The sequence below is a fragment of the Nyctereutes procyonoides genome, unplaced genomic scaffold (assembly GCF_905146905.1).
Source record: "Nyctereutes procyonoides isolate TBG_1078 unplaced genomic scaffold, NYPRO_anot_genome, whole genome shotgun sequence".
Lineage (NCBI taxonomy): Eukaryota > Metazoa > Chordata > Mammalia > Carnivora > Canidae > Nyctereutes > Nyctereutes procyonoides.
In genome coordinates, this window is record NW_026575140.1 from 58,370,674 (window position 1) to 58,396,807 (window position 26,134).

Consider the following 26,134-nt stretch of genomic DNA (forward strand, 5'->3'; position numbering starts at 1 on the left):
TTTAAAAATAAAACTCATTTTCGGGGCTCCTGGGTGACTCCGTTGATTAAGCATCCAGCTCTTGGTTTCAGCTCAGATCATGATCTCAGGGTCAAGAGATGGAGCCCTACCCTGGGCTCTGTGCTTAGCAAGGAGTCTGCTTGAGATTCTCTCCCTCTCCCTCTGCCCCTTACCTTACTCGCTCACTTTCTCTCTCTCTCTCAAATAAATATATCAATCATCAAAAAAGAAAACCCACCTCATTTTAGAATAATCTTTTTTTACATAAAAGTTGCAGAGGTAAACAGAAAGTTTCTGTGCCCCCTTTACCCACTTCCTCTGGTGTTATTATGTCACAGAACTAGGTGCTTTTGGTTAAAATGAGGAAAGGTGTCCTCTGCGGCCCAATGCCATGAACTCTACTAGAGACTATTTTCAGATTTCACCAGTTTTTCTAATGCTGCCCCCCCTTTTTTCTCTCCTGTCCCAGAATCCATTCCAGGGCACCAACCGTGTTTAGGAAAGCCATCTGTTTTTACCCCTGTGCCCTCAGTGTCCTGCCTGAGGCTCAGCACAGAATGCTCAGTATGCAAACGAATGAATGAGCAAGTAAATGCTAACAAAGGACAGATTGGCTGTGACTGGGATTCACGGCCACGGGCGAGCCCGGACCTCGGACTGGGGAGAGCCAATGCAGGCCGCAAGCCATGAAGACAACCGGAAACCAGGGAAGTGCCATAGCTGGCTCGTCCCCACATGTGGGGCTCATTAGGAAATTTTCAGGAATCTTGCGATCCATTTGTTAAACACAGCCACCACTGAAAGTTTAATTATATAAATTCATATTAAGTAAATTGCATGAATAACAAAGGTGATATGTCCTCAGAACTCATCACTTCCTAATGACTTTGTTATGTCTTATTATCACATATGCTTTTGGGGTTTTTTTTTAAATGTCTATTGAATGCATATGGTGGAAATACCATACAACGAACAACGTGCCACCAATCGCATCTCTTCCCAACCGCATGTTCAGGGATATAATGTTGGTTGTTTTAAATGAGCACCCTGGTGGGAGTATTTATGCCACAGACATTGGCAGATGCTAAAATCAGGCTTTGATTCATATTATGGTTGATTGTCTAGGCTCGTGAGGAGAAAGACATTCAGAAAATTAAACTCACTTTGCTGCTTCTTCATGGCTCAAGGTTGCTGTCAGAAAACTGGTTATGTCACAAACAAAGGCAATAACGCTCCAGGGATTCAAAATTATCTTCCAACTTAGCAAGGATTTCACTGTGTCTTACTTGCTGCCATCAACAAGAACATCGACCAGCACTCAGGTCCTAGTGGTGCCTGCCAAGCAACAATTGCCAGCCTGCTGTTGACTGTGTGTGCTGCTCATGGTGTCCAATCGGGAGACGAGGCCAGCCGGCACACTTTTCTTGCAGGAGCTGGAGGAAGCAGGCCAGATGCCCCCCCCCACCTCCCCACTCCGGCCACCGCCTGCGCCCACAGGAGGAGCTGGCTGTTGCAACATTGTGTGTGGAGTTCCTTCACGGACCTTTGGGGAATAATGGCTGGTGGTTTATTCTGCTTCCTGACTCTCCTGCCTATTCCTCCTGGATCCACCTTAAATTTGGAACCTTGCAGAATAGGGGATTCTGGGGGCACCTGGGTGGCTCAGCGGCTGAACATCTGCTTTCAGCTCAGGGAGTGATCCTGGGGTCCTGGGATCGAGTCCCGCATCGGACTCCCCTCAGGGAGCCTGTTTCTCCCTCTGCCTGTGTCTCTGCCTCTCTCTGTGTCTCTCATGAATAAGTAAAATCTTAAAAAAAGAAATCCTTCCTTCCTTAAAAAAAAAGGGGGGATTCTGAAACCTGAAGCTAGGCTACCACAGCCCCCCTCGCCACCCCACATCCTCCCTGACCCTAGGGCCCTCCGTGAGGCTGCGGTGTGAGCTTCCTGGGGAGTCACAGCTGTTCCGGGCCTGGTGAGCTCCCGTGCTGGCTGTTGCCAGTACTCAGGTGGGTGCATGCTTGCCTCCAAGGCCAGGATCAGGGCTGTGTGGAGCGGAGCAGTTCACCGACAATCTGCCTTCGCCATCAATCCAGGCCCAGAGACCGCTCTTCCGTAGGGACAGATGGGATGACTCGTCTTAAAGGGCACCTAACTTGTCTTTCTGTGGACATGGTGTGCTCATTACCGTGGTCACTATTATAGGGTGTCTGAGCGGAAGCGGTGAAGTGGCTACGGGAGAGACCATGCAGAATTCTGTCCAGTGGAGCTCTCTGGGGTGGGCCGGTGTGGGTCCCTGTGATGGGCCAGCTGGGTGCCGTCTGTCAAGGGAGATGCAGTAGACACTTGGAAGTTTGCTGACACTCCGGCTCAGTGAACAGGTTCCCCGAGTCCTCTCGACGGACTCCCTGTCAGGTTGTGTGCTGGCACCTGCCAAAGTTTCTGTGGCCCCCGCCAAGTGGGAAGGTTGCTGGTTCGGAGCTGCCGTGTCCAGGTCTTCCCTGGCTTGGCTGATGGGCCACCATCTGTACCGCATGTGAGTGAGTCGGGAGCTGAGCTGAGGGGCTGCCATCAGGCATGACCTTGGCTGCTGGTCCCCTTGCTGGTGTCTGAGCCAGCCAAGCTGGGGGCACGGGTGAGGCAGTTCTTGGGAGATGGGCCCTGCACAGGACGGAAGGGGACAGGATGGGTTGGGTTCCGCCGGCCAGCAGCATCGTGCCCTGGATGTGTCTCCCATTCCCTCTCATGGAGTATGCGCTGGAAACTCCCCTGGTGCTTCCTGAGACCATCATGCGCCAAGCACTGCTGGACTGCGGGTCCTTGCCTTGTGGCTGACATGACCACGTGAGCCCATTGGGCCGAGCAGGGCTGCTGGAGGTGGCGATGGGGGTGCTGCCTCCATCCGCACCTGCCAGGCCTGCAGCCCTGCTCCATCTGGCTTCCGACCTGTGTGATTCCCTTGGTCTGGTCCCTGCTTTGGGCTTCCGGCAATATCGCTCCTTCCCCGGGGACTGCCACGCTCGGTGTCTGGTATGTGCTCTGCGCACAGACCTGCAGGGGGCGCTTCTGGGTGGCCACCAGCCCCTCCCAGGCCTGCTTGGCTTTGCTGGCTGAGGACAGTCCTTACAACATCAAGTCCTCCCAGACCATCCTGGTGCTGCTGCCTTACGGAGCAGACTGTCTCTCCTTAGGGGGCAGACAGGGGCCCATATGTCCCTTCCAGGCAGCTGCTTGGGGGTCCACTCCCACCCTCTTCTTCCTGTCTCATGCCTCCTCTTCTCCAGGCAAGGACAGTACGATTGCAGGACTCCAGGACGTCGTTCCGTCCTTAGGATGCCTGAGGCCGTCCAGAAGTGCAAGCCAACCGGTTGCATCCCGTGGATGGCTTCCCCGTTCCAAGCTCCTCAAGCCCCAGTAGCCTCGGACCAGAGGCCGGGAGGTCATGCTGTCTGTTTTCTCCCTTAATGCTCAAACCTACACCTTAAATCTTGTTGCTATAATGCAGGAGAAGCCCACACCTGGGATAGCGGGTCCTGGGAGCAGGGAGAAGAGAGGACTTCCTGGCCGTGTTCCTCCTGCCCTTCCAGGTGTGAGCAGAGGCCGTGGCCCAGCTGCATGTACTGGGATGCATGCACACACACCCCACATACGTGTTACAAGGAATGGCTGCGTGGTTATGGAGGTTGACAGGTGCCACGGCCTGCGGGGTGAGTAGCTGACCTAGAGCCAGGAAAGCTGATGGTTTAGCTTCTGGCTGAGTCTGAAGGCCTGAGACCTGAGAAGAGCTGCGTGTCAGGCTGAGCCCCGATGTGAATGCAATCAAGTGGTGTGGGGCTGCGGGGGTGTCCTCTCCTGCTGGGGGAGCATCAGCCTTTGCTGGTATGCTGGCTCAATGGATGGGGTGCAGGGTTGGGGGGCACCGGGGCCCAGGACGTGGTTCCCACCAGCACCTGCTTCAGGGAGCTCACGCTCCGGGTCATGGGTAGTGGACAGAGGTAATGGGCTCTGTCTGGGGGCCGCCGCCCAATGGCCACTGGGACCTCTTGCCTCATCGTGCTCCCCCAGAAATGGACGACTCCCCAGGGTGCTTCAGCTGCTTGCAGGACATGGCAAGCCCCTCAGCCATCCCTGGGGTCACCACTGCGGGTGTCCCTCCACTGTCCTGTGCCCTTTGCCCCACCCTGCCCTCCAGGTCTGCCTGTCCATCTCGGGGTGGCAGGGGGTCCCATTCCTGTGCCCCTCTCTACCCGCGGAGACTCTCACATCCCCAAATCCAGCTTCTGAGCCGCCTCTGCCTAAAACCCTACTGTTAGAGTGAAGTGATTGCCCGTGTCACCCCCCCTGATGTCACACAGCTCATGTCCTCCTGATTTAATAGCCTTGACGATTGCTAGTCGAGGGCTGTGGCTGCTGCGCGCGGAGCCCACTGTGGGGCAGGCGTCGAGCCCAGCTCCTGTGGGCAGCATCCCTACAGGGGCCTTCTGTGACACCCAGAAGCAGGTGTTGGGTCCCCTGTGTGCACATGAGGAAGCGAAAGATGGCAGGGAGGTTCCAAGCGATGCTCCCAGGTCACGGGGCGGGAGGTGGCTCCAATCTGATGTCCATGTGAGAGGACCTGCCTGTTTCCTGTGAGGAGGGGCTCAGCCAACGCTGGTGCCCTGGGCTGGGGCAGCAGGGAGGTGGTGGGGTCGGGGTTTGTGGGTCTGGGTAAGTGTGGCTGCTTTTCAGAAGGTGAGAGGTTGGTAGCCCTGTGGACTGTGACCTCCCCCTGCCCCCCACCCCATGGTGACGGCTGGGTTCCTCTTTGCCCCCTGCCCCCCATGGCTGGGGAAGAAACCAGCCTGCTCGCACTTGCAGTGAGAAGGCTCCATCTCCTCAGACCCAGACAGCAGGGCTGTCAGCCTTGGCTTGTCACGTCTGCCTGCAGGATGGCAGTGATGCGTGCGTGGGAGGCACTGAAGCAGGGGATCCCTGAATAGATCGGGCGCCTCTCAGCCCTGAGGCTCAGTATCCCCTCTTTGGTGGGGGTGGGTGGCCTCCGAAGGGCTGGGGCAGGCTCGGGAGAGCCATACATGTGTGGACTTGCAGGGGGCCACCCCAAACTCAGTGACCAAGACAAACGATCTTCGAATGCAATATTTGGGGGCACCCGAGGGCTCCATTGATGCATTGTCTGCCTTTGGCTCAGATCACGAACCCGGGTCCTGGGATGGAGCCTCCCTGCTCCGCAGGGACCCTGCTTCTCCCTCTGCCTCTGTCTGTTGTTCCCCCTGCCTGTGCTCTCTTTCTCTGTCAAATAAATATATAAAATCTTTAAGAAAATCTTGAAAAAAATCATGAATGCAGTATTTGAAAACCGAAGTTAATGCAAAATACCCATGATGAAAAAATATCAGCATTTAAAATCCAGCAGGACCAGGAGGATGGAAAGGCCATTCCTGACTTTGGGGGCTGCATAGCGGCAAGGTCGGATGAGCAGGCCAGCCGGCACCTCCTTCCCAGCTGAGTCCTGGGGAACGTCAGGTTTTCCTGTCTGTTTCTGCCTGAACCAGACGGACCAGACTGTGTGTCATTCCCTTCCTCCCTCCCTCAACGAGCATCTAGGTCATATTTTTCTATGCAGATAAGCGCATCAGCTGAAATTAATGACAAATATTGGGACGCCGGGGGAGCTCAGCGGGTGAGCGTCTGCCTTCGGCTCAGGTTGTGACCTTGGGGTCCCGGGATCGAGCCCCACATTGGGTTCCCCCACTCAGTAAGGAGTCTGTGTCTCCCTCCTCCCATTGCCTCTCCCCTTACTTGCGCTCTCTTTCTCTTTAAAATAAATAAATAAATAAATAAATAAATAAATAAATAAATAAATATTAAAAAATCCATATTAACAAAAACATTGAACATTTGCATTTCTTCCTCATACTGTCCTTGTCTGGTTTTGGAGGTAAGGTCACACCAGGTTTGTAAGATGAGTAGCTCAAACCCAACCCCCTGCCCCATCTCATACCCTGTGAAACAGCTTGTGTAAAATCGGGGTTACCCATCTCCCGCGGGTTTTCTGAAGCTCACTTCCGTAGTGGGGCTCTGCTGCCTTCGGGAAGGGGAAGATGTCTGACTCCCTGTTATATTTGTAACACGTGATTGATTGGTTTGCTCAAGTTTTCTAAATCTTGCTCAGTTCTTGTCATTTAAGCTTTTCTAGAAAATTGTGTTTTTATTGTTTTGAAGTTATTTATAGGAATTTTTATGTTTCTTTTTTTTTAATTTTTATTTATTTATGATAGTCACAGAGAGAGAGGCAGAGACATAGGCAGAGGGAGAAGCAGGCTCCATGCACCGGGAGCCCGATGTGGGATTCGATCCCGGGTCTCCAGGATCACGCCCTGGGCCAAAGGCAGGTGCCAAACCGCTGCGCCACCCAGGGATCCTGAATTTTTATGTTTCTTTTTGTTTTGCTGATTTCAAGCCTTATTGTATCTTTTATCGGGGTTGGAGCCCTGTCTGTTTCATTACTTTTTTTTTTTTTTTTCAGAGTCATGTTTCGGTTTGATCCTCTGTAATATGTTTGCCATTCCATTAATTTCTGTGAACATTTTTCTTATTTTGTTTTTTGATTTGGATGTTCTTTTCCTAGATTCTCCAGGGAGGTAAGGAGCTCATTTACTTTTAATTTTTCTTTTCTTTTAAAGATTTTATTTACTTATTTGAGAGACGGGGTAGGGGGAGCACAGGAGAGCACAAGCAGCGGAGAGGCAGGGTAAGAGGGAGAAGCAGATTCCCTGCTGAGCAGGGAGGCTGATGCAGGACTCGATCCCAGGACCCTGAGATCATGACTTGAGTCCAAGGCAGATGCTCAACCCACTGAGCTACCCAGGTGCCCTTTTGCTTCCTTATAATCTTTACCTGGTAGTGGTTTGTGTGCGTGTATATGTCCCTTTATTTTAACTTTTCCCTGTCACTTGTAAGTGACATGCATACTTGGATTTAAAAAATCCAACCTGGGACGCCTGGGTGGCTCAGCGGTTGAGCATCTGCCTTTGGCTCAGGGCGTGATCCCACATTGGGCTCCCTGCATGGGGCCTGCTTCTCCCTCTGCCTGTGTCTCTGCCTCTCTCTCTCTCTCTCCCAGCCCCTCCCTCCCCGTGTCTCCCATAAATAAATAAATAAAATCTTAAAAAAAATAAAAAGTCCAACTTGATAGCCTGTTAGTCTGTAACAGGTGAATCTGATCTACTTACATTTATTTTTTGGTGATTATTGGTGTCTTATGCTTATCTTCTTAGTCTGTGTTTTTCTTGACTTTTGTTTTCTACTTTTTAGTAGAATGTTTTGTGGTTAGATTGGCAAAGTTTTCTTTCCCCCATGTCTCCCTTCTCCTGCTGGGGCAGAAATGATGCATTTTATTGCTATTCTTTGGCAACAACTTTTTTGATGTTTAGTGCTTATTTACTTTTTACTGTTAATTTTTCTAAAAAAGTCAAAGATCTTTCATTACTATTTCTATTCTCCTTAGAGAAGACCTTGACATATTTTATCCATAAAACTCCTGTATCTTTTGTCTAGCCATTATTATAATTTAGTAATTACATAATAGTTAAATGGCATTATTTGGTGATCAATACACATTTTCAAAATATTTTACCAATTTCCGAGTTCCACGTTGTTTCCTATGGGATACTCACACTCTTCCCATTTGATTTCACTTCCTTCTGGCTGACATATAATCTTTGCTAATTCTTTTGGTTAGTTTTCTTGGGTGGTAAACACTTAATTTTTTTCGTGTTTGGAACTGTCTTGATTTCACTTACGATCTTGAATGCTTGGGGATGTAAGTCTAGACCACCATTATTTTGCTCAGCCCTTTGAGGATACGACTCCATTTCTTCCCATCATCCATTGTGACATTAAGAAGTCTGCCATCATTATGTTGTTTTATTTTTGTAGTTAATTTGCTTTTTGCTTTTTTTCCTGATAGTTTTTAAAATAACATTTAATTTATTTATTTGAGAGAGAGAATGCACAAGCAGGTGGAGGAGCAGAGGGAGAGAATCTCAGACTCCTCACTGAGCATGGAGCCCAACTTGGGGCTTTGTCTCAGGGACCCCAAGGTCATGACCTGAGCCAAAATTGAGTCAGATGCTTAACTGGGTAAGCCATACAGGTACCCCAACATTTTCTTTATGCCCGATGTTCTTTAGTTTCACTATTAGATGTGGTTTGACGGTGTATTTTATTTAGCCTTCTATATGTATTCAATTAGAGGACTCAGATTTTTCTTCACTCCTGGAAGATCTGGAGCCCTTATCTCTTTGAAAATTGTTTCCTGGTAATTCTGGGAGTCAGGTTAGACATGTATTTGAGCCAGAATCAAAGAGGCAACTCTTCCATAGTTTTATTTCCTTATTTCTCTGAGTTGTATTCTGAGTCACTATAACAGTGCCACTCTCCAATGTGTTCATTCTCTCTTTGACTTTGTCCTCTCGTATTTATCCCCTCTACTGAAAAAGATAACCTAAGTGCCTGCTTTGTGTTTAGCATTTCTAGCAGGCTCTTCTTTTAAAAATAGCTCTGACCTTGTTTCATTTCTGCTTGCTTTTGTTTCATAATTTCTTACGGTTATTATTCATGTTATTTCTTCCTTTATCTGTTGTGGATCCTAAAAATTCAAAGCAGTTATGTTCTGGTTGCTCTAATCCTTTTTTTTTTTTAAAGATTTTATTTATTTATTCATGAGAGACACACAGAGAGAGGCAGAGACACAGGCAGAGAGAGAAGCAGGTTCCCTGTGGAGAGCCTGATGTGAGACTCAATCCCAGGACCCCAGGGACCCCACAGCCTGAGCCAAAGGCAGACACTCAACCTCTGAGCCACCCAGGCATCCCCATTGTTGGTCTGGAGTGAATTAGCTGTTTTTCTTAGTGCTAGACTTGCTCCCACGTTTCAGAACTTGGCTTTGTGGGATTATGTTGAGTGGGAATCCCCTCCATCCGCTCTGCCACATGGAGACCACTTTTGTGGTCTTTTCCACTGAGGCCCTGTCCAAGGACCCAGGCTCACCATGAAGCTAAGGGGGCAGTTCTTTGAGGAGGTGGGAGAGGATGCAGATCCATCAGCTTGGCTGCTTTTCCCAGGTCCCGGTGGGAAGGCTGCACCTTCCTTCTCCCATCTTCCTACCCTTCCTACCCTGGACTTCAGATGGACCCCAACCCTGGAATGAGGCACAGTATAGTCTGTTCTTCACTTCGTCCCTGTCAGGGAGTCCCAGGCCAGGCCCAGCAAGTCTGCATCAAATCTTTGCATCATGTGTGGCATTTGTACCCCACAGGGCAGGTCTCCCAGCCCCCTCTGCCTGGCTCCCAACACACCTACAACCCAGCCAATCCTTTCTCTGTTTTTCTACAACATTGATCCAGAAAGAAATTTATCTTGCCTTTGAATTTAGCTTTGTCCTTTCTGTTCTCACTATTTATATTTTATCTTTGAGTGCCATGTGTTGGGATCGGAGGGAGATCCCAGAGCATGAACTTACAGCATCTTCTTGGCTGGAGGCTCCTTTCATGAGTAAATCTTTTTTTTTTTTTTAAATATTATTACTTGCAAAAAAAATAAATATTATTACTTGCAACCTAACATTCTAACTGAAAGAAGCACCTGTTGCATAAGACTTTCTGGAATATTACACAGGATTTTCCAGCGTAAACACTCTGCAGTGTCCAACATAGAGGAAAACCAGGTGAAAGAGGCAGCTACTGCTTTGTTTGGCGGCCTGCCTTCCCCATATGCTTCTGCTCGCCCCACAGAGCCCGTGTGCCAGGACCTGCCCTTGGCCCTATGCCCTTTCTCTACCAACACACTGGACTCACTTGACATCTTATCTTCTGAATCAGATGTTTCATGTTTGTTTCTTCACAATTTAACAGTTTCCCCAAACATCTAAATAATAGTTTGAAAAGCCTGCTCGACGGGGAGTCCTGAGTCACTTGTGAAGACCTGTCCGTGCTGTCACCACACGGCAGGACCTCAGGAAAATCATGAGGCGCTATACCCACCTCCGTACCAGCCAAGATGGGGGTGTCAGGGCAGATTCCCATGAGATACTGGGCGTGCAGCTTTTTGCAAACTGTAGAGGGCTGTGCAAACTGAAGGTAGATCTGTTCCCATGTATCAAGCCCCATGTTATACTATTTAACAAAGGTGCCATGCAGAAGGACTATTTTTATTCTTATTTCAGTGACAAGGCTTAGGGCAGAGTAGCGACTTGATGAGGAGATCACATGGATTTTCAATGCGTCGTATGAACCGGATTTGAGGATTTCTCTCCCAAATCATCACGGGCCCTGAAGAAGGGGTGAGAGAGATTCCGGGAGGATGTTTGCTCTGATTCAGGGTCTGGGGACGGGTGGCTTTGGAGGGGGCCCTTGCTGCCGGGTGGCGTGGAGCTGGTGATGGCTGGTGCTGCTCTGAGTCATGCTGGCAGTGCGTGCTCCCCCTGCTTCTCCCTTCTCCCTCATTGCTATGGAAACCCAGCCGGAGCCATTCTCGCTGTGATGGGCCTTTTCTGGGTGTTTTTCCTCCTGGCTTCAAAGCTTACAAATCACTCTTTCCTCTGTGGAGATCAGGGGATCCTCCCGGGCCCTGTCTGGGCAGGTGACTGACAAGTCAATTTGGTCAGACAATTGTTTGGGCTGATTTTCCCATTGAACTGTGCTCCTTCTCGGGCTTCTGGTAACTGGGGTTGGGCAGGGAGGTGGGTGGCGCTGAAGGAGGGTGGATTGGGAAGGCCAGGAGGGGACCTGGGAGAGCCGAGCGGGGCAGGGAGGAGGTGGGGAGAACCTAAAACTCCAGGTCTGAGGCAGGGAGCTCAGGCTCAACCGCTGAGCCCCCCAGGTGCCTCAAGGGTCAGTTTTGTCTCCATGTTAATAAGTCCCTTCTCAGGTGAAACCATTCAGATGGCAGATTCTGTTGTTTGCAACTGGCCCAACGTGCCCAGAAGATAGTGGCCTGTTACCGAATGCAGCAGGTTCACCACTTGGCAAGCAACAAGCCAGTGGACACCTGTCTGTTGTGGGAAGCAAGGGGCTTTTATTATGTGTGACCAGTAAGGGGACAGGGAAACTCAGGTGCACAGAATTGTCTCTCCAGCGGCCTGGTGAGCTTGGTTACATTGAGCTACTTCCAGCGGGCTGGAGGTACTGTTCTCTGCGGGCGTCACCTGAGGGTTTGTGCTTCTGCCCTTTGCTGGAAAGCTCTGCAAGCAAACCTCAATGAGGGAAGTTAAGGCGAGGTTCCAAATTTTCCACTGCAGCATAGGGGTTGGCTGCTGCCCTCAGCATGGCTGTACTCTTGCTGCACTGACAGAGGAAGAAGCCATGGCTGGAGGGGAGGATGTCACATGCCTGAGGCCACGCTGACCCTTCTGCTCCTCCCGCCCTAGCATCCTGCGTCCTCTGTCCACTCAGGCCTGGCCAGGAACTGGGGGCTGAGCTGGTGTGTTGTAACCTGGGAGTAGCTCCCGGGAGCTTTGCCTAGAGAGAGAGAGAGAGAGAAGCCCAGCTTGTGTGCTGGACTTTCTGGGGCCTATGTGACCATGACCTTCATTTTGCCGTGGGATGGATGCGCTGACTGTCCTGCTTAGCTTAGTGGCCCCTCTGCCCCTCCCCGCAGGACTGCATAAGGTTCAATCCCAGACCGGGGAAGGCAGAGGTGAGGCTGTGCAGGTGTTGTTACCAGCTAAGCACTGTGCGAATGGCTTTGTCCACAGCATCCCATCAATTTCCTTAACAACCATACAATGTAGGTTTAGTTTTCATTTTGGTTTAGTTTCCATCTTACAGACGAGTAAACTGAGGAACAGAGCAGCTCAGATCCTCAAGCTAGTGAGCAGTGATGGAGCTGGGAGTCTGAACCCAGAGATTGCTCCCTGAGCCACATGCACGTGCCCGATTCTGCAAGCTCCACTCACTTATGGACGCTTTGGGTCTGCTGCGGCTTCCTGGCCAGTGCGGCTCCACCCAGAACTCCTGCTCAAGGTGGGACTCAGGGGTGCAGGGCTGGGGAGGTGGTACCCAAGGAGGCCCCGTTGCTTGCTGGTGACAGTCTCAGCCACGCGGGTCCCCGGACTCCTGGGTCCCTGGAGTTGGGGTCCAGGCTCCTGGTGCCTGTTTCTCTCCAAGCAGGTGGCATTGCCTGTTGGTGCCGTCGGCCCTCCCTGGGCTGAATGAGCTCCCGGCCGTGGCTGCTGTTGGTCCGGGGGGCTCTGACGCTGGGATTCCCAGCAGCACACCCCCTGGCCCGAGAATGGTAGCACAGGAAGCTCTGGCGGAGAGTGATTCCTTCCCAGAAAGGAAAACATTTCCTGTTTTCTTCCAGTAAATCAAGGCTAGGAGGCGCATTTGTTCAATGGGCTCTGCCCACAGCTAATCCAATCTGGTGAGTGACCAGGGGCGGGGGTAGATGCCGACCCCACATTTCTGAGTGCAGGGCCCGGGCAGCGGCGCATGTGAGTATGTGAGCAGAAGCCATACCTGGGGGCCAGTGCACGGCCCTCACATGGTGGCACGCGCAAACACGCTCACTTGTCCATGCAGACACTCGCGCACAAGCACGCACATGATCTGAATTTCCGTCACATGGCACTCTGTCTGTCTGCAGGCCTGTTGGAACCACTGACCCACCCACGTGCTAGACGAGTCTGTCAGGAAGGGGAAGCATCCTGACCTAAGGATGAGGAGAGCAGGATAAGGATGTCCACGTGCAAATTCCCAGAGCCTGTGAATGAGTGGCTTTTGGTGGCAAAGGAGACTTTTTTTTTTTTGACGTGATAACGTTTAGGATTTCAAAGTGAGATGATCCTGGATTATTCAGATCCGCCCAATGTCACAACCACAGAGTCGCTGTGTTTTAAAGGAGATGGCGAGTCAGATGCAGGGGCTGAGTGACATGCTTCGATGAGGGCGCGAGGGGCTGTGAGCCCTCTTTGGGGGGCAGTGGGGTAAAGATCTCTTCGGAGCTCTCCTGACCCCTGATTTCATAGCCTTAAGATTCATCTGACTGGGGCCACCTGGGTGGCTCAGCAGTTGAATGTCCGCCTTTGGCTCAGGCCGTGACCCCAGGGTCCTGGGATGAGCCCCAGAGAGACAAGATCTGGTCATGGGAAAGGGTCTCTGCGTAGGGCTAACATCACACTGGGGACCCCAGGGAGACAGTTCACCAGTGTTTCAGTGTTTCAGGGCGCTGGGATCCTAGGTGCAAAGACAGGGGCTCAGGTGTTTGGGGTCAAATTCGGGGACCAAGGAGAGGCTGTGTTTGGGGAAAAAGCAGAGGAAGGGCAGTTCAATGGAGATTGCAGGTGCCGAGCTATGTGTGCCCATCCTAGTTGTCCTCATCTGTCAAAGGGAGGTCCTGCTAGGCAGGGATCCCCAGAGGGGCAGAGCAACGGGACATGCCTAGGGATAGATTTGGATGTGCATACAGTCGTTTAATTACTAAATCATTTATGGTGAAGAGTAGGCTCATGGAGAGAGGAGCTTCCTTGCAAGGGGATGAGACAGGTGCAGGGGTGAATTCCTCTGTCCTCCGCCTTCTGTTCTGTTCAGGCCTCAGTGGGCTGGAAGGAGGCCTGTCCCCACTGGGGTAGTGGGGGGGGCAACGTACTTTGCTCAGTCTACCAGCTCAGATGCTAGGCCCACCCTGGGAAGCACCCCCTATGGGGGCACTTGGGTACCTGGACAGGTGGCACCGTCCCCCATGGCCTCTGTCCAGAGGTCCTGGATGGACGGAAGTCATGGGGGTTAGGGTGGAGGCTGCAGGCTTGACCCAGTCCACAGATGACATTTGACTTATATGGGGGTTTTAGGAACATTTAGAGCCACACCTCAAAATCATCAGATTTCTTTTTTTTTTAATTTTAAGATTTTATTTATTTATTCATGAGAGACACACAGAGAGAGGGAGGCAGAGACAGGCAGAGGGAGAAGCAGGCTGCCTATGGGGACCCCGATGTGGGACTCAATTCTGGGACCCTGGGGTCACACCCTGAGCCAAAGGTAGATGCTCAACCGCTGAGCCCCTCAGAGGCCCCCAAATCATCAGATCTCACATATAAATCTGAAGTCGGGACTTACCATAAAATAAGGTGATGTGGCCAACGTTGGACCTACATTCTTACCTTTTTCAGAGCCTCTGGGGCAATTCTGAGATCATCCCGGGGGAGACAGACCCTGCAGCTGCCGAAGTGGGGCCACTGTCACCCCAAAGGGGAAGCACAGGGCTTTTAGAGCTAGTTTGGGGAAGCATCCCCTTGCCGCTGCCCTGGGAACGCATCTGAGCCCCCAGCTTCCTGCAGCATCTGTGCTCCGGGCGCAGCTTGACAAGTGCTGAGTGCAGTGGGACTCTCAGCCACATTGATCCTGACACTAAAGTCCTATTAATGTAGTCGGAGAAGACAATTGCTTTCTTGGCAGCCACTTATGGCGGATGCTCACTGGGCGTGCCGGTCAGGGTGGGCCGCTCCCTCCAGGCTCCCTTGTCTGTGTGTCAGACACCCCGCCCCCCCCAGCAGATGCCTGGGGACCTCAGGGATTGAGTGTGTGCCTCCTGTGCCCTCTGGTCCTCCTGGGAGGACCCAAGACCATGGTGGATGGGGAGGGGTGGTGGGGCCCCCGTCAAGGGCTAAGCGTGGGCTCCCCCTCTGCAGACTCCTCTGAGCTTCTTTCCCCAGCACATCCTGAGCCCCCTTGGCGACCCTCCTTGAATTCTGGGCTCTCCCTCCTCAGACTTACTCAGACGGACATGGTTTTGGTTCAGACCCCCAACTGGGGCTGCAAGGCCCCTTTGGCCTTGCTCCAGGGGGTTTGTGGCTGGCCAGTGCCCCTCCCATCCCAGCAGCTGGCCCAACCCAGTGCCTGTTGTTACATTGCTGACATCTCTGAGCATTCTATCCTCGGAGCCACGACTCTTGTCCTCTCACCACCAGCTCTCCCCGGACTGCAGACCCCGTCCTACCTGCAGGCTCTGCTCTGTCCATCCATTTTCCAATTGGACGCTTCTCCCTACACCTGACCGCGGTAGCTGTTCAGACTCCTCCAGGCGCTCATCCCTGATCTGAGGATGAGATCTGGGTTCTGTACACTTGACAGTTTGTTTCCTCTCGTCTTCCCCAGCCCGGCGCTCGGCAGCTTCACCCACCTCTGTCCCTGCTCTGGCCACACCACTCTATTTGTGGGATCCCTGGTCTCTTGGAAACTCGGACTTCTGCACACGTTACTGCCTTAACTAGAACCTGTTCCTACGCCACCCCTTCCCCTGGGCATCGCGCCTTTCTTTGCCTGTGTGGACACTCCTGCCTCCCCGCCGCACCCCCTGGCTGGGCTCCTCAGCCCCATGCTCCTGGGAGACTGCACCTGCCAATCATCCCCAGTGCCAACAGCTTCCTGAGATGCCTGTCTTCTGCACCGGGCTGTGAACGCCATTGGGTTGGGACCACGTCTGTCCTGCTCCCACCGTCTCCCTGCCCCTGAGACACCTGGGTCACAACAAAGGCTCTCTCTCTCTGTGTGTGTGTGTGTGTGTTTTAAAGATTTTATTTATTTATTCCTGAGACACACAGAGAAAGGTAGAGGCACAGGCAGAGGGAGAAGCAGGCTCCCTGCAGGGAGCCCAATGTGGGACTTGATCCCAGGACCCCGGGGTCACAAGCTGAACCGAAAGCAGATGCTCAACCACTGAGCCGCCCAGGCATCCTTCCACGTGTTTCTGTTAAATCAACAGTGAATGGACGACAATGAGGACGATGCAGAGCGGAGACCCCACACCTGTAAATAGAGACCCTCCTCTACATTGATCCCAAATCATCTTTAACAGATGCTCTCTCTGGGCGGGATGAGGGGCAGGTTGCAGGACCTTCCAGGAGCACGTCCCCATCCTGTCCAGACAGAGGCCACGGGGGATGGTGCCAGCTGTCTCGCTGACCCCAGGGACACTCCCGTTCGCCAACAGGGCAAATGAGCTGGATCGCGGTAATGAACGTCGGGAAGAACTGGAATCCCAGAGCCCCCCCAGGTTCCTCCTTTCCTTCCTTCCCAGACATAACTGACCTGTAACATTGTATTAGCATCAGGTGCACAACGTAATGATCTGTGACCTGGTTAGCCCAGCCCAGCCACCTGGTGTGGCTTGCACACATTTTATTTTTCTTACGAGGAGAACTTCTAAGGCTTACTTCCTGAACACCTTTCAAATATGCAGTATTTTTTTAAAAAAAGATTTTATTTATTTATTCATGAGAGACACACAGAGAGAAGCAGAGACACAGGCAGAGGGAGAAGCAGGTTCCCTGCAGGGAGCCCGATGTGGGACTCGATTCCTGCCTTCCTTCATCCGACCACCCCACTGCCAGTCAGCTCTCTGCATCTCCGCTCAGCTTCCCCCACGACGGTGCCATCCCACCTGAAAGGTGGGTAGGGATCAGGCCCAGCTCACATCCGTGAGGTGGACTAACCAGTGGCATCAAGAAGGCAAAGATTGAGCCCTGGCCTTCATTCTGCCCTGTGCAGCTATGTGATGTGGGGCAAGTTTCTCACCCTCTTTGGGCTCCTGAGCTGTGTCGCCTGACCTGCAGTCCTGTTGTAAGGACTCATCTCTCATGACTCCGGGGCCCGTTAGGGGCAGGGACTGGGCTTCTCTATGTGGGGCTACCCTTTGCTTGGCACGTGGCCTGGCCCATCAACAATAGCCCGAATACATGGCGTTGAACCCAAGAGCAGCTTGCACATGTCCCAGATGCTGCCTTTCATGTGTCGGGATGCAAGGTGGGCAGTGAAATCTGCTCTACCGGCACTAACTGGACAATTGCCTCGTGTCACCAATGTGTATTGTTATGTCCTCTGTGGTAATGCATCTTTTTTTTTTAAAGATTTTATATATTCATTCATGAGAGAGAGACAGAGAGAGAGAGAGTGAGAGGCAGAGACACAAGCAGAGGGAGAAGCAGGCTCCCTGTGGGGAGCCCCATGCGGAACTCGATCCCAGGACACTGGGGTCAAGCTCTGAGCCGAATGCTGATGCTCCACTGCTGAGCCACCCAGGCGCCCCCAGAATCCACGTTGGGAAGAGCTCAGGGCCATGCCTGCCCCACACTCAGACACAGGGGTAGGTGAAGGGGGCCCAGGACCAGGTGGCACCTTGGCAAGGACGCTCCTTCCATGGGTCCCGTGTTCTGCACCCAGCAACGTCACCGTGTCACCGCTTGGCCCTTCAGAAGGAAGTCCCTTTGCCCAGATGAGGAACTGGGGCTTGGGGGCAGTCAGGCTGGGCCTAGGGGAGCCCAGAGCCCACATTCTTGGCCCGTGTGGATCCTGCCTCCTGAGGATCCGTGACGTGCGGATGGGGAGGGTGGTTTGGGCTCTAGGGCATGTCCACAGGAGGCCAGCCTAGAGCTCCTGGGGGCCGGCCAGCCACTCAGAGGCACTTGCACCCCCTGCTTCCTCCCCCTTCCTTGGCCGGAATGGATGGAGTCCAGCGTGGTGGCAGAAGGACGGCACTTTAGATGCTCTGTCCTCTGTGAAGCTGATAAGTGGCTGCGAGGTGCTCTAGCCACCTGCCCCCGCAGTGCTCCAGGGCTGGCCCTCCCCTGCACCAAGCTCTGCTTCCTCCCCTTCCTCCTCCTCCCTGTGGCAGAGGACCAACTGTGTTTGGTGCCCACAGCTCCACCCGCCGCCGGCATGCAGAGCAGGACCCAGTCTCACATGTCACGGAATCAAAGTGGAGCTGTGACAATCCTGTCTGCCTCAGAAAGAGAGGTTTTATGTAGTTTTTGGCATTTACAAATCCTTTGTGAAAAGGTCACCCTGTTCTCGGAATCTTTTATTAATGCTGAAGACTGGCCCCGGAAATGTCATGTCTCTTTACCATGATATTTACTCAAACAAGTATGACGAAGCACCTGAAATTCTATCAGTGGCATGACCCTGGCCAGGCTGGGGGACACACAGGGACAGGTGGGTGCTGGTCTCCCTGGAGCTGCCCCCCTGCAGGCCTCTCCGCGAGCCCCCGGGGGCAGGGAAGGGGACAGGTGAGGGCCACACATCGGCATCTGCTGCCCCATCTGCCCATCGTCCCAGCCCTGGCCTGTCCCAGCTGGAAGGCTACCTGGTGTGTGTGCAAGGGTGGGGGGGAGGCCCAGAGAGAGGAGGCACCTGCAGAGACCCCCAGTGGGGTGCTGTGTCCCCCACACCGACCTGTGTAGCCTCCTTGTCTTGCTGAGCCTGGGAAGACAGATGTGAGTGAGCCTCTCCCTGGATCCGAAGCTCTGGTTCCTGCCACCAGGGTCTGGGGCGGTTCGGCAAGGTTTCGGACAGGAGGGGGGTAAAGCTGCCCTCCTGTCTTCGTCAGAAACAGAAACATCACAGACATTTGTTTTCTCAGGGATCCCGGAGGCCGGACGTCCCAGGTCAGATTGGTGCTCCCCGCAGTCCCCATGAGAACGTCCTCCTTGGCTTGCAGGTGGCCGCGTCCTCGTGGCATCCTCCGTGCATGTGTACAGGTCAAGGACACGCGTGTGCACACACGTACATGAAGACATCTCTTCCTGCAAAGGCTCCGATCCCCTTGTGGGTCCTGCCTTCCTGAGCTCATCCAGCCCCCGTACCCGAGAACCGGTACCCCCCCTCCAGACACCAGTGTGCGGCGGGGTGAGGCTGCACCTGGACTTTGGGGGGACACAAACAGCCCGTGAGACTCTGAGGGGCTGGGCCGCGAGCCTGCCAAGCTTCCTTCCACGGGGAGGAGGCCCCAGTGGCCATGAGACTAGCGTGCACCCTGTAGACAGCACCCAGGGATGCGTTCCCGCTATTTTACCTTTTTTTGGGAGGAAGCCAGGGAGAAGGGTCACTACAGGTCAGCCTGCTGGGCATCTCCGAGGGGCCTGCCTGCACCCAGGAGAGGGCCGAGGCCCAGGTAGGGAGCCTGGGAGCAGGGATTGGCTGCTGCTCTCACCATCCGTGCCCCCCACCCTGCCCCTGTCTGGCTGTGACCGCTCCCCAACCTCCAGCTCCCCTTTGTGTCTGCGGGGTCTGAGCCAGGCACATCCTGGTCCCCTGACCACCGTTACTGCTTCAGGACCAGGGGCTTGACCCTTGAGTGTCCAATCAGTGTTTTTAGGACTTTTCAGGGACTTGCTCTCTTCTGATGGATTTGGCCGTCAGAGATCCGTGGAGCCCAGCGACTGCAGCTGACCTGGTGGCAAGGAAAGGGGGGGTCTTACGGGTCTTCCCCGTGTGTCCCCACCCCCACTAGCCTCGCACAGGGTCAAATCCCTCTTGTGGCACCCTCCTACCCCCTCCCGCGCCCCCCATGCCAGTTTGCTGCGCGGGCATAATTCCTTATGCTAATATTAACATACTGGGGAGCCCATGACCCCCAAAGCTGCGGGTCCCTGCTGAGCTGTGTCAGGCTACTTATGCCCGTTTCTTTTCAGACACTTCTGTACTTCTCCAGAGAGTCGCATCGTAGCTGCCATAACAATGATTAAAGTGCTGGCAGACGCCCTGCTGGGCGTCCAGAGCACACAGAGACGGCTGCTGGCTGCAGACAGGATGTGCACCCACGGGGCCGACACCCGGTGGAGGCGTTCAGGGGCCATCCGCGGGCAGTCACGTCCACCAGGCAGGTTGGGGGGCTGGTGGTGTTTCTTGGGGGCGCGGGAAGGACAAGAAAAGTGGGGAGGGAAGCGACTGGGCAAGGCCGGGCTCGTGGCGGGGGGGCGGGGTGGGTGGTGGAGGGCGAGACCCAGGTGCTGTCCACCCCGTGGGGAGGGAGCTAGGTGGGCAGCAGAGGCCAGGGTCATGGGTGGGCAGGAGCCAGAATGGAGCAGAGAGAACCCTGCTGCCCGCGTCAGAGGAACGACCCCGGGGAAGATGGGAACGACCCCGGGGAAGATGAATGGAAGTGAAGACCTGTCACCTTCCCAGGCTCCCATGGAGCTCTTTGCTGGAGTCTGAATTGAATAAGGCTTTGTCTTTTTGCATAAAGGGAAGGAAGGAGATGTTCTGACCGATGCTCTGACGCAGGATGATGCTCCTTAGCCACTTACGGGATGATAACCCGTGCCGAGCGCCCCTTCCTGACGGTTATTAATGACTCTGGGGATTGTAAGCAGCATCAGCTGAGCGACAGTGGTGTGCCAGCAGGCATTGTGTGAAGGGTTTCACAGCCCCTGGCTTATTTATTAATCCGTAGTATAAGCCTATTGGGTGAGAAACAAGGGTGTCGGGAGTGAGGCTTGCTTAGAGTCGCTCCCCAGCCCCCCCATCTGACCCCCGTTTGCAGACCCACTGCCTCTTCGCCCAGGCAAGCAGCATGGTGGGAGCTGTGGCATCCTCCAGCCTGACCCCACTGTCGTATTCGTGGCATCACTGACCAGCTCGACCTCCCTGGGTCTGGGTGCTCGACACTCAACTTCAGGACTGAGAGATGGTTTCCTGGACGGTGCAGGCAGAGGGCTCATTCCCTCACGGGTGATAAGTCGGGTGCCCGCATGCCTCAGCCTCTGTTGCATGCCGGGGACGCCGGGGTCGGCAAAACTGTCTTGGAGTGTTCATGGAGGCCTCAGTACAGATGGGAAATGTGGCCCGGGAGAGTTGGCACTTGGCTGGAGGTCACTGGTCCTTTCTTTTCTTTCTTTTAAAAAATATTTTATTTATTTATTCATGAGAGACACAGAGAGGGAGGCAGAGACACAGGCAGAGAGAGAAGCAGGCTCCCTGTGGGAAGCCTGATACAAGACTCGATCCCAGGACCCTGGGGTCATGCCCTGAGCCAAAGGCAGACGCTCACCCACTGAGCACCCCGGGTGCCCCGGGGTCACTGGTCCTAACCACTATGTTCAACTGTGGGCACACCTGTGTGGCATAGATAATATGTCTCCTGGGGGCGCTGTATCCCCAAGGATCAGACCATCCATTGTCTCAAGCCTGGCTTTGTACCCTCCCATGGGGCCCAACAGTTTGGGGCCCTTAAACCTCACGAGCTGTGCTGCTGTGTTGGCTGAGGTTGGAGAGAAGACACAGAAGCTCTGGCTTGGCCCTGGGGGGAGGACACCAGAGAAACAGGTGATGTCCAGCCCGCGTGGCTTTGGCTCCAGGAACGGCATCTGTGCCATGCCCTGTCCCACGGGTCCGTGTGGCATCCATCACTGCCAATACTCACAGACCTTGGGGGGTCTGGGTGCAGCAGGATGCTTGTGTGCCCCTCTCTGTCCCAGAGCGTGCACAGAGGTCTTCCAGACGCTTCAACACCCCCCATCATCCTTGATCATGACGATAGCCGGCGAAGAAGGCATTACTATAAATGCTTTTATGGGTGAGAATGTGAAAGTTGACTCCTCCAGTGGAGGCAAATCCCTGCTCTGCCACTTACCTACTGGTCGCTTGGCATTGCGTGTGACTTGAAAGCTTGGACGAGCTCTCGCCCCGCTCCTGCCATGCGGTCTCATGAAGCAAGGCCCCCGTGCTTTGTGTGTGCCACTTCTCTGACTCGGTTGCCCCCTCCAGCCACCTCAGCCTTTCTGCCCTTCCGATCTGTAAACACCTGTTCCCCTGTGTCATTGACTCCTCTGCTCAAGAGAAATGAAGCCACAGCCACAAGAGGACCTATATGCAAATATCCATTTTCCAACCTTGGCCAAACATGTGGAAATGACCCATGAGCATGTTGCAGAGTGTTGCTGGTGGCAAAACCCAGCTTCTGACGGGCCATGAGAGGTGCAGAATCTGGGTCAGAGGAAAAAGCGCCTTTTCCTTGAGAGGCAGGATCAAGGAGCAGGTGTCAGGCCTATAAATGAGGAAGAGGGTCCAGGTGAGAGGCGCCATCTGCATCTCTGGCTTGGGGCTGGGAAGAGGCTCCTGTTGAGAAGCCCCGCAGGGCGATGGGGAGGAGAACCTGCCGGCTGCGGAGGGAGGGATGGGGGGGCAGGTGAGGCGGCCCAGCTGGCAGCAGGGCGCGGGCATTGGCAAGCCCGGAGCTCGGGTCACAGGGGGTGGGGCTGCCTAGTGCAGGGGTGAGGCAGAGCACTGGCCCAGGCAGGGCTGTTGGAAGGCAGAAGAGGGGAGAGCCCTGGGTTCTACAGGACGTCTTTGTAGAGTCGGACACGGGACCTCTGTCAACCCAGGTGGCTGCACTGCTGTGCCCTGGACTGGAAGTCTGAGAGCAGGTGCAGGTGCAGCCCGGATGCCGGTGAGAGCCTCCTCCGGCCCGCCGCCCGCCGCCTCTCCGCCCAGTCCTTGCGGGGCAGAGGGATCCCTGAGGAGGTCTGCACCTGTCTCTCCTTACAAGGGGACGAATCCCATTAGGAGGGCCCCACCACTGTGACCTCAGAATCTATGTATCCCCAATGGCCAGTCCCCAAATATTGCACAGGGAATGAGAGCCTCGACATGTGGATCTGTGGGGAGGCATGAGTTAGTCCATGGCACACGGGTATGAACCGGGACTTTCTGGAACCCCAGACATTCCCCTGTGTCCTCTCCAAGTGGCTGCACAACACGTTACCCATCCACTGCCTGCGGAGGGGTGTTTGGGGCCATGGTAACCCCCAAACAGTTGGGCTGTGCATTCTCTGGGACCGAATTGTGTCCACCCCAAAATCACCACCCTACTCCCTGTGGACCGTGTTCAGACATATGGGCTGTAAGCAGGGTTAGATGAGGTCGTTAAGGGTGGGGCCCCGGCCTCATAGGGTTGGTGTCCTGAGAAGAAGACACCCCAGACCCAGAACAGTGAGAAGGGAGGTTCTGTTGCTGACACACTGGAGTCTGTGGTCCTTGGCGAGGGCACCTGCGGACTGCGGCGGCACTGGTGTAGCTCGCCACCCTGCTCGTCTGCAGAACTTCACGGACGCACGCACACTCTCAATAAATTCAGTTTCCATGAACACCGACTACTCAGCAAGTACCACATCACGGGCTGGGCTGGGTGATGGGCTCCTGGTGGAAGAGTGGAAGCGCTCTGACTCAGGAGTGGAGAGGTGTGTTGGGGCCGGATGCGGGTGAAGGGGAAGGATGCTTCGGCTCCTTCTGCCCTGTGAAGATGCTCAGGCAGCAGGTTTTGCTGTTACTCTCATTTTACAGCCTCCAGGTCAGAGACTTGCCCGGACTTCCTTCACTAGTGAGCGCAGGACCCAGGACCCAGACCCAGGCCCATGGTGCAGTGTCATGGTGCACGTGGCCGTCAGGAGGGGTGGGGCCACGCTGCAGGCCCAGACCTGGTGGGCCCCAGGGTGAGCTGTTCTCCAGCTCTCACCATGGGTTGGTCCCTTGTGGCCGGTGCTGCCGTGTCTGACCCTTTGCTCTGAATTCAGGTTGATGGAGGCTGCCGTCTCTGATTTTGCCAGAGCCCTGGAGCCTCTGGGTCCCTCTGGATGCTCCAGCCCACAAGTAACCGTCTTCATTTCCACTCACACGTGTTGTCCAGGACCAGGCAAGTATGGCCCTGACGGAGGAGCGGAGATACGGAGAGGCTTTTGTGCTCCCCTGGGAATGAGTGGATGCAGCGTGATTGCAACGAGAACCCCCATGGGAGCCTGGAGGCTGCTGATGGCCCCAGAAGGAAGGATGCACACCCGAACCTAGCTCTGCGTCGGGGCACTGGGGTCTGCAGGTCCCAACAGCAGGCTCACACGTGTGAAAGTGTACCATCTCCCCCCCACCTCGGTTCCGGCCCCCCACGCCTCCACATCGTCTCCTTGGCTGAATGTCTCTGGGGTTGCCTGCAGCGGCCGAGCCCTGCTGCTGGCACAGGCCCGTTCGGGGTGAGACTGATGGCTCCTGGACACACGCAGACGGCACGGGAAGAAATCTGTCCTTGTTGCCTGAGCCTCGGGCCGCTGTGGAGGGGGCAGTTTTTCACAGGAGTGTTAACTCCGAGTCGTTCTGGGGCTCCCGAGTGCAGCTAAGCAGACAGGCTCTCCGAGATGAAAAATAAAGCGTTTTTATGATGCGATGAAAAGCCTTCTTTCTCTTCCTAAGGAAAAAAAAATTTATGTCCGCGTGTGTATGGGTTTCCAGTAAGTATAGAAGGATTAAGCCTTTGAAACTGTCGATTTATATCCTCCAGGAGCAAGCCTGCTTCATCTTGGAGGGGAGGGAGACCTCCAGGCAGGGGCGAGACACCTCCGGGCACTCACTCCCCAGGCAGGTCATGTGTCCTGAGCACACCATGGCCTGCCAGGCCTGGGGCAGGGGTGGGGAGCACAGGGCCTGGACCTGCAGCCTCTGCAGTCCACGAGGCCAGCACTGAGCACACGGGGAGTGGGGACATGGGCTCAGAGGGGGTGGGGGTGGAGGATGCTTCATGGAGGGGGTGGGAGGAACTGACCAGGGGAGGGGTGGTCCTGGTGGGAGTAGGGAGGCCGGCCCGGGCCCCACCAGGCCTCTGCCAGTGAACGGGTAAATGGCTGGGCTGTGGGTTCTAAAAATGACCCTAAACCTGACCCTGACCCTGACCCTAAACCTGATGCTGACCCTGACCCTAATCCTAACCGTGACTCTGACCCTGACCCTAAAATACAGATGTTTAAGGACACCTGGTGGCTCAGTGGTTGAGCATCTGCCTTCAGCTTAGGCCATGACCCCGGGGTTCTGGGATCGAGTTCCGCATCAGGCTCCCTGCAGGGGAGCTTCTCTTGCCTGTGTCTCTGCCTCTCTTTCTCTATGTATCTCATGAATGAATAAATAAAATCTTTAAAAAAAAAACCCACAGATGTTCTGATATTATGTTCCCACATCATTTCTCAGGCTCACATCCCATTGATCTAATGCTTGCCCCCCACCTCACCAATCTGGATACAGGTTTCTAGACTGATCAGATCTCTCATTAGGAGACACGGGTCTGGGTGCAGAGGGCACGAGCTTTGCAGGTTTCCGGGGGCCAAGTGCTGGTGGGGGACGTCCCCGTGGAGCCCAGTGCTGTGCACCTCGTGGGTCTGGGTCCCGAATTAGCTGAGGATTCAGCATGACCAGGGGTGACCAGAGGTGAGGGAGGGGAGGGTCTGGGGGGTGGGCAGGAGCCACAGTGGGAGCAGGGAGATCCCAGAGACAGGGCCGCCAACGACCCATGTTTTTGATTGCAGTAAAATACACATGTGATGCAAAAGGTTCCGTCCCAGGCCGCACATTTTCTCGATTCATTCATCCACTGGTGGACACTCAGGGCAACGCAGTGGTGGACGTGGGCGTGCAGTATCTCTTCAATCCTTCCATGCAGACACCTAGAAGTGGATGAGTTGGGCCGGAGGCTAAGTCTATTTTTAATTTCTCCAGCGCCTGCACTGCTCTTTTCCACGGTGGCTTGCACCCTCCTGACCCCCTGGCCACTGTACACGGGCAGGGGCATGTAAGGAGGGCAAGGTCCAACTGGATGCTACATGGCCTCAGGGGTGCAAAAGCTCTCCGCCACCACCAGCATCCCTGCAGACCGCTGTCTTCTGCTTGGAGTGTGTGGCACAGGGGTCCAGGCTGGCGGTGATCCCCGTGGGGGTCAGGGAGCAGAAGGGTGAGGGCAGAGAGCTTGCCCTCTGCGGGGAGAGTCCAGGTCCGTGTGTGAGGTCTCCTGGTGCCCCTGCCCCATCCCCTGTGAGATGGGGACAGGAGTAATTCCTGCCTCGTAGGAGAGGTAAACGCCCTCATATGCAACGAGCACACCAGACAGCTTGACTCCACGCTCCGCAGTGGTGGCCAAAGCGTCCCTGAGGGCCCGCGACTGTGCGCGCGACAATGTTGTTTGAGTCTGCAAGGGCGGGACAGCCCGCAGACTGGCCATTCCCCGTGGCGCCTGGGGCTTGTCTCCAACCTCTGAGGCCCTGGTTTTCTTGTCCTAACGGATGGACAGATGGACGGGGTCCGGGTTGAGCGGCGTGGCTGCTCCCCCGGGGAGGGAACCAGGTTCCCCCCACCACGGGGAGGTCCCCTGGGGTCTCCTCTGCAACCAGGGTTTCTGTCAAGTGCTTCATAATGACCAAGCCCGTATGGCCACGGTTGGGACTGATGATCACAGTGACACTGTGACCCTTTTGGGGATCATGGAGGTGGGGGACAGAGATAGAGGCAGGAAAGAGCCAGGATAGGTGGACTCTGGGGCTGAGCTTTGTTTT